We start from the raw sequence: 7,374 nt of genomic DNA on the forward strand, positions 1-7,374 counted from the left end.
CACTAGAAAGTCCTTAATTTTGGTCAGTGCGACGGCTATTACACGTCCATAAATTGGTTTTGAATATTTTGATATAGACATAATATGACTTGTGCATTTGCGTGCGTGCGACCACAAACCAGATAAGAAATAACAATTTATTGTAAATTTATGTGGTTCGCGGGTGATGGTAGGGGAGTATACACACACTAATGATAATTTACTACACACACTAAGACGATCAGTAATCGCAGAAACGAAATAATTGCCTAAACACAACTCCTTAAAAATGACACATTTGCAGGGACCTTAAATAACTGTGACAGTTAAGTTTTGATCTTTGTAGATAGTAGACAAAATATCTTATAATTAAATTGATTTTAAATAGATGTTTTCTTTTCTTTTTCTGTGAATATTTTTTGGTAAAAAGAGCTTTTAATAAGAAATAGTACTTTCCAAGAGTTAAATTTAGATTTCATTGCTTTCAAAACAATGATACACCACTATCCTGTACATAGATAAATAAATATGCTCAACACCCAAGGGGTGTCAGGAGGTCAGCTGACCCACAATTAATATTTGCTCATCAAATTGGCCTTTTTTTTAATCTTGGGTAGTTGGACACTCGGACCCTCGAATAAACAACATACAGCATAAATTATTTTTTTATTTTATTTTATATACCTAGAACACAAGTACCTATAGATTTCTAATCTGGTTTTAATAAGGGGCCCCTTTAAATATCCTGACACACAGTTTCCTAACTCTGGATCCGCCCCTGACAACACCTATTTTCTTTATTATATCCTGGTTAAATGATAAATGATAAAAATATATATATATGACTTGTGTTTATTACTAGCTGTTTTTTGTTTAAAATTATGTTTTTTTTTTATTGTTTTAACAATGTCTGTAGGTGATAATCTAGCCTTGACATTTATTATTTTTACAAATTAACTAAAGTATAATGATTATAACTATATATTATTTTAACATTGGCACATAGGTTTACAAATTTACAATTGTCTAATAATTAAAAAAAATAAATCAGTCTCAATTGATTTCAATTTATAAAGGTCAATTATATATATTTGAGTGAAATAGATATGGAATGGTATTTGATGAGTTTTATTACATTTTTTAAATGCTGCAGAGATAGGTAGGTTATAAAGTTTTTTTATTAATATTTTCTTATATATTGTTTTAATAAATTGTATACATGTCTATATGAACGTCTAATATTTTGTAATACTACATTACTACCTATACCCACATAGACAGAATAACAATAAATTACATAGGTATTACCAATAATTATAAACACTTACTAGTATTTATAATCAATTGTAATACTTTATATTGTTTAATTATAGGTACTTATGCTACGTTTACAATATGCAGAAATAAGGAGAATTTAAACCAGTTTAAAAGTTAATACATTTAATTTGGTAGATATCATAATAAAAACGTCCAAAACCTATCTAAAAAAATTAAACCATTTACATATTTTTAGATTAGGATGTAAGGTATCGTTTTAAATTTGAACGTGACAATTGTCGCGTTTCAAAATGTCTCAAATAAGCCACCGTGTTTGATCAATTTAAAAATAGTAATAATTTCGATAAAAAGTAAAACAATGTGGTTATCTGATTTCGCTATCCAGCGTTATTTGTTCCCATTTTGGCGATTTTATCAAAAATCGTTACCTATCTCGCAAAAACAATCAGTACCTAATCACCGTGGTGTTCAATTTTCACTTAGTAAGCAGATAGAGGCGTGTCAGCCGTCAGCGTGTGTTGTAGACTGTAACGTACAATATCTTCTTGAGCTTTGTTGGATTATCAGTGGTCTGCAGAAAATATGTTTATGATTTATGAATAATAATAAATAATATTATAATAACAAAAAACCCTCGTAGGTTAATCTTCGAAACCACGATAAAGTTTTAGGGAGGAAGAAATGCAGTCGACGATTGTTCACACCGATATTTGACATATGTAATATTATTGATTATAAATACTAATTTATAATCATTAATCAACGCCAAATGGTAATATATAGGACACCAAGCTACCAAGGAATCGTGCTTTCTTGTTTTACTGTTTTAGTCATCTGTATCTGTATATTATATAAAACAGTAAGCTGACTGACTGATCTATCAACGCACAGCTCAAAGCCTCAACCCATTGGACGGATCGGGCTGAAATTTGGCATACAGATATCTATTATGATGCAGGCGTCCGCTCAGAAAGAATTTTTGGAAATTCAACCCCCAAAGGGGAAAATAAGGGGTTGTAAGAATACAATTGTGGCGCCATCTATCAAGTGGGTTATTCAGCTGGTACAAAATAAGGAGTTGGACTGATAGAATAAAACACAGTTGCTTCTCCTATAATATATTATATACATTTTAAGTGCTGTAGATTTAATATATTGTACGCAGTGTCGTTAAGTATTTGAGTAAAAGTATTCAAATACTTTTTTCCGTATTAAACTTTTTATTTTGAAGTATTTTAAATATTTTTTTTTACCATTGAATTTTTTTTTTTTATTCGTTTAATCCTTAATTTGTTTCTATTTAATATAATTCTATAAAAATGTCGTTTCGTCGAGGTTACTTTAAAGTTAAAATAATATTTTAATATTATATAATATTTATCATGTATGGACAATTGGATATCGGTTTTCGTTGATTAATAGCTTAAATAAATGTTTTTTTCTCCAGAAACTAGTTGATTGTCAAACGACGATCGAAACGGTACATCGGTACCAGAATTAGCTTATTAAGTCAATAACAAAATATATATTATGCAATAAGCTTTTCAGCTATTAATTATTATCTATCTATATCAGTGTTTGGAAGGAACGAGTTCCAAAAGGAACGGATTCCTGGAACGAATTCCTTTTTTGAAGAACGGCACGATGAACTAATTCCTTTTTATAAAAAAAAAACGAAAAAATGAACTAGTTCTTTTTTTAAGGAAAAATAACAAAATTGTTCGTTCCTTTCTAGTTCTAATAATGTACAGTGTACACAGATAAGTATGTAAAAATTTAAATTAAGATATATTTTTTAATGTGTATAATTATGTATATTGCTAATTAGCCAAAAATTTAATTTTGAAGAAAATCTCAAAATATATAATAATATATTACATAAACATATAAAATATGTTCCTACTTGTAGTTATATACCTATTATAAATAAAAATTAAAGAAGTATGCATAATACGAAAAAAAAACATAAATGATTAAATAAGAATTTTTATTTTATTTGGAACTAAAAAAGGAACTCGTTCATTTTCCAATGGAACGACAAAGGAACGAATTCTTTTTTTAAAAAAAGAACGAGGAACGGAACAAATTCCTATTCATAAGGAACTTGACTAACACTGGTCTATATATATTATAAGAATCTAACTTGATTTTGGAAACGAAGGAAACCGGTTTGTTTGTTTATTTATTATTATTATTATTTATTTATTTATTTGTTTGCGCTTGCATTTTTCCATTTGAAATATATATTATTCATTGAACAAATAATTTATTGGTACATTTTTTCTACCTTATCTCTATTCTATAATAAAAAGAATAAAATTTACCACACCAGTGGTTGAATTCAAAATGTAGGATACCTATATAATTTTCAGAAATTAGCAATAACAATAACTACAATATGTAATGAATTATATTATATTATTTGTGTAGCCAAAAAATAGTCATATGTTTTTAAATTAAATTATAAAAAAATAATTTCTTCCGGATGAAGGTCGGGCAGCTAGTCCATTATAATTTAACAATACGAAAATATTATTACTAGAAAAAAAAAATTATTATTACTACCTATTTACGAAGAAAATGGTAATCAATATTATCATTACCTACCTAAAGTTTATCGCCAACGACGATCGATGACGGTATGGGATAACTAAACACATTAGATTTAAAGCATAGAACCAAGTTCTATGCTTTAAATTAACGCGGCGTCCTACGTAAATCCGGCGAGTCCGACGATTTCTATTCTGACAATGCTGTACCGTCACAACACGATGCGACGAATTACAAACAGTTTTGTTCTTAGTCGCATTTGTCGGATTCACGTAGGGGTATGACACGGCGTAATAACTAATAGGTATATAATTTTCTGTACAGAAAAGTTCATTGTTGTGGTGCAACTATCACTAAAAAAGAACTAACATGACTATACATGAGTCATGACTCATTACTGATCAGCATTTTGATTATTATATCAGAACTAAATAGAATTTTTTTTTGTATTTGAAGATTATTTTAAATACTTCTAAAGTTGAGTATTACTCAAAGACTTAACTATTTTTAGTATTTTGATGGTATTTTAAATACTTTATTTTAAAAGTATTTGAATAATTACTTAAATACTTTTTAAAAGTATTTTTTACAACACTGATTATACGTTATTATGTATAGGTACATAATTGCTCGTCATGTGTGTCCTCCGTCTTCGTCAATTGTCTATATAAATTTGGGCTCTAAGCCACCCTAAGGTCTTCCAAATTTAAAGACTGCAGGAGATGACTGTAAATCGTAGTAAGTATTTTAAGCTATATTATATTTTTGTCACTTGTTCATTTATTGTATGATCGTTATATATATTATAGACTATAGTATTGAAATTTATAATCCATAATAAATAATAATCTATGTTTACAAATTATAAAAAATAATCACTATTATTTTCATAAATTATTACTAATGAAAAATTAAAATATATAAATTTAAAGACAGCAATAGGTAAATATATAAAATTATCTATATGCTTAGTATTTTCTGTAAAATATAATATTGTAAGATAGATATTTTTTAAAAACTTTGATATTATAACTTCCAATTAGGTAAATCAGTATAGATTAAATTAATATAAATTTAGGTAATACTTTTACAATATATTAAGTTTGAGGAATTGAAAAATTTTATTTATTTTAGTTTATTTATTATGCGGTTAAGTTATAAATTATAATATAACTGTAATATTTTACTGTATACGCATATATTTTCTTAACTTATTTTATAATATATGCGTATGCACTATGCATATTATACTGCAGTATACCTAAGTATAATTTTATGGAGAGCCCTAGTTTATTTTGTACTTAGGTATCTGAATCAGGGCTTAGCATTTGTTTGTTCGTTTTTTGGGTTATGGGTGTTGCATGTAATCGGGTGTTCAAATACCAGAATTAAAAATTTAAACAAACATTTGGATGTTGAATGTTAATAACCATTATTATTCGGGATAATATTGATAAACTATATCATATAATGAGTTTGTATACAAATATAATAAAAATGTAAAAAACAACTATTTTATTAGTATCGCAGTTACCTATTGCCTTATTGCCTATTGGATTTGAATTACAGCAAAATAACAAAATTAGTTTTGTCAAAAACTATAGTATTACATACATTTCCCGTTTTTTTTTTCAGATTATTTTGAAAAATGAAAAGTACCGAGTATTTTTTTGTTTTGATCACCTAAAGTAACAACTAGGTTCAATTTGCTACCAGCGAGCCAACTCCCAATCTAGTGAACCTACTGAATAATATTGATTTGCTGCACATGAGGGATTTCAGTTTGGCGGTAATTTTAAAAATTTAAAAATCACATGTACCTAATACCTAACCTAAGCGGCTAAGCAAATAATCTAATCATCTTTATAAAAATTACCTACCTATATTTAAAATACAATTTACGGTCTATAATTTATAAAAATAGGTTTATTACGACTGGCTATTTTTTTAGTGCTTAACACACGTCAGAAACTATTTGACATTAATTATAATAATTATTTATTTACTAAGTGATTTCTATAAAGCATTTTATGTGTAAAATTGCATCCATGTGTTATATTTAACATTTTATTCATGGTCATGAATATTGGTAATATTCTAACATATTAAAGTAGGATAAATTCAAAAGTTATAAATATATTGTATTACCTACCTACCTGTCATCGGTGTATTATATTTTTGTTATTGTTAATTGTTATATCAGTTATACTATGCACATCGCAAATGTGTAAAATACGTCATCACTGATCACTACAGAGTACAGACCTATGTGATCTCTGCGAAACGACGAATAAATAATCTGCCGTAGCGGCGTAGCCCGGAGTGAACCTATATTATAATATTGTATAGTATTCAGTGTTATTTCGCGGTGTAAGACACTAGATGGTACTACTACTTTGTCAACATGTTATTCTCCAAATAAAATATGCATACAAATAATGTAGGTACTACTGTACTAGGTACCAAGTGAAATAGTTTTAAAAAAACTTACTGTAGTAGGTAATTGATTACAATTTACATTACGCATTACCGGAGTCCAGAAGTCTCACATTCATTTGAAATTCAATGGTTATTATATTATTATAATATGTGAACTGTGAAGTGATAATGTGATATTACTTATTAGTTATTATCATTTATTAATGTATTGTGTAACACTGTTACTTTAAACATTATTATTACAGAAAACAAACAACATTTATTTCTCACAAACAGTTCACGTATCACGTTTGTAAGATAAAAAAATACCGTCTTAATAAATAAAGGTGACGCGACGATTTTTAAATCGAACACAAGGTTTTTTAATAATACTTTTATTGCAATATTACATTATCGACTATCGTTAGGAGATTTTTGTGTTATCGAATTGTTCTATACTATAACATAATAGTGTTCTAAAAACGGATTTTATACCCAACTTTGTTTATGTTTTACTCCTAAAATTAAAAAATGTAGTTAGAGGTATAATAATTTCATATTTATAAAAAATAGTAACTACAACATAATTTCTTTTACCTTTAGTTTTATACATAATACTATTGACTATACATAGTAATCAATGTTGTAAATATTATATCTATATAATATATTTATATATACATTTATATTATATTATATTTGAATTGGTCATACAAATAATATGTCGAAGAATTAATTCAAAACAAAAATTATTACTTTATTAGAGTCAATTGTGTAACTATAATAATATATGAATTGTGTTAATAGTTGTTAGCTAAGATAAAATAAACTAGTTAGCCAATAGATACCTCCCTAACCAATTATCATATAAAGAATCGAGAAACACCGAACATAATATATTCAATATAGGTGGCCTGATGTGGGCTTCAGTTATAAACGTCTTATAAAATCATGCACTAGCCGGTGCATTATTTCCCGGATGGGTGATCACCCGGGTTATAATGACAAATCCTTGCCATACAAGGGCGCACCCAAGGGGGTGGCTAACGGGCTTTAGCCCCCCCCCCCCCAAAATGGCTAGCCCCAAACATTTTGATAATTTTATTAGGTTTATTGACAATTGACATTTGACTTCAAATTTGTATAAAA

The sequence above is a fragment of the Acyrthosiphon pisum genome, chromosome A2, assembly GCF_005508785.2.
Source record: "Acyrthosiphon pisum isolate AL4f chromosome A2, pea_aphid_22Mar2018_4r6ur, whole genome shotgun sequence".
NCBI lineage: Eukaryota > Metazoa > Arthropoda > Insecta > Hemiptera > Aphididae > Acyrthosiphon > Acyrthosiphon pisum.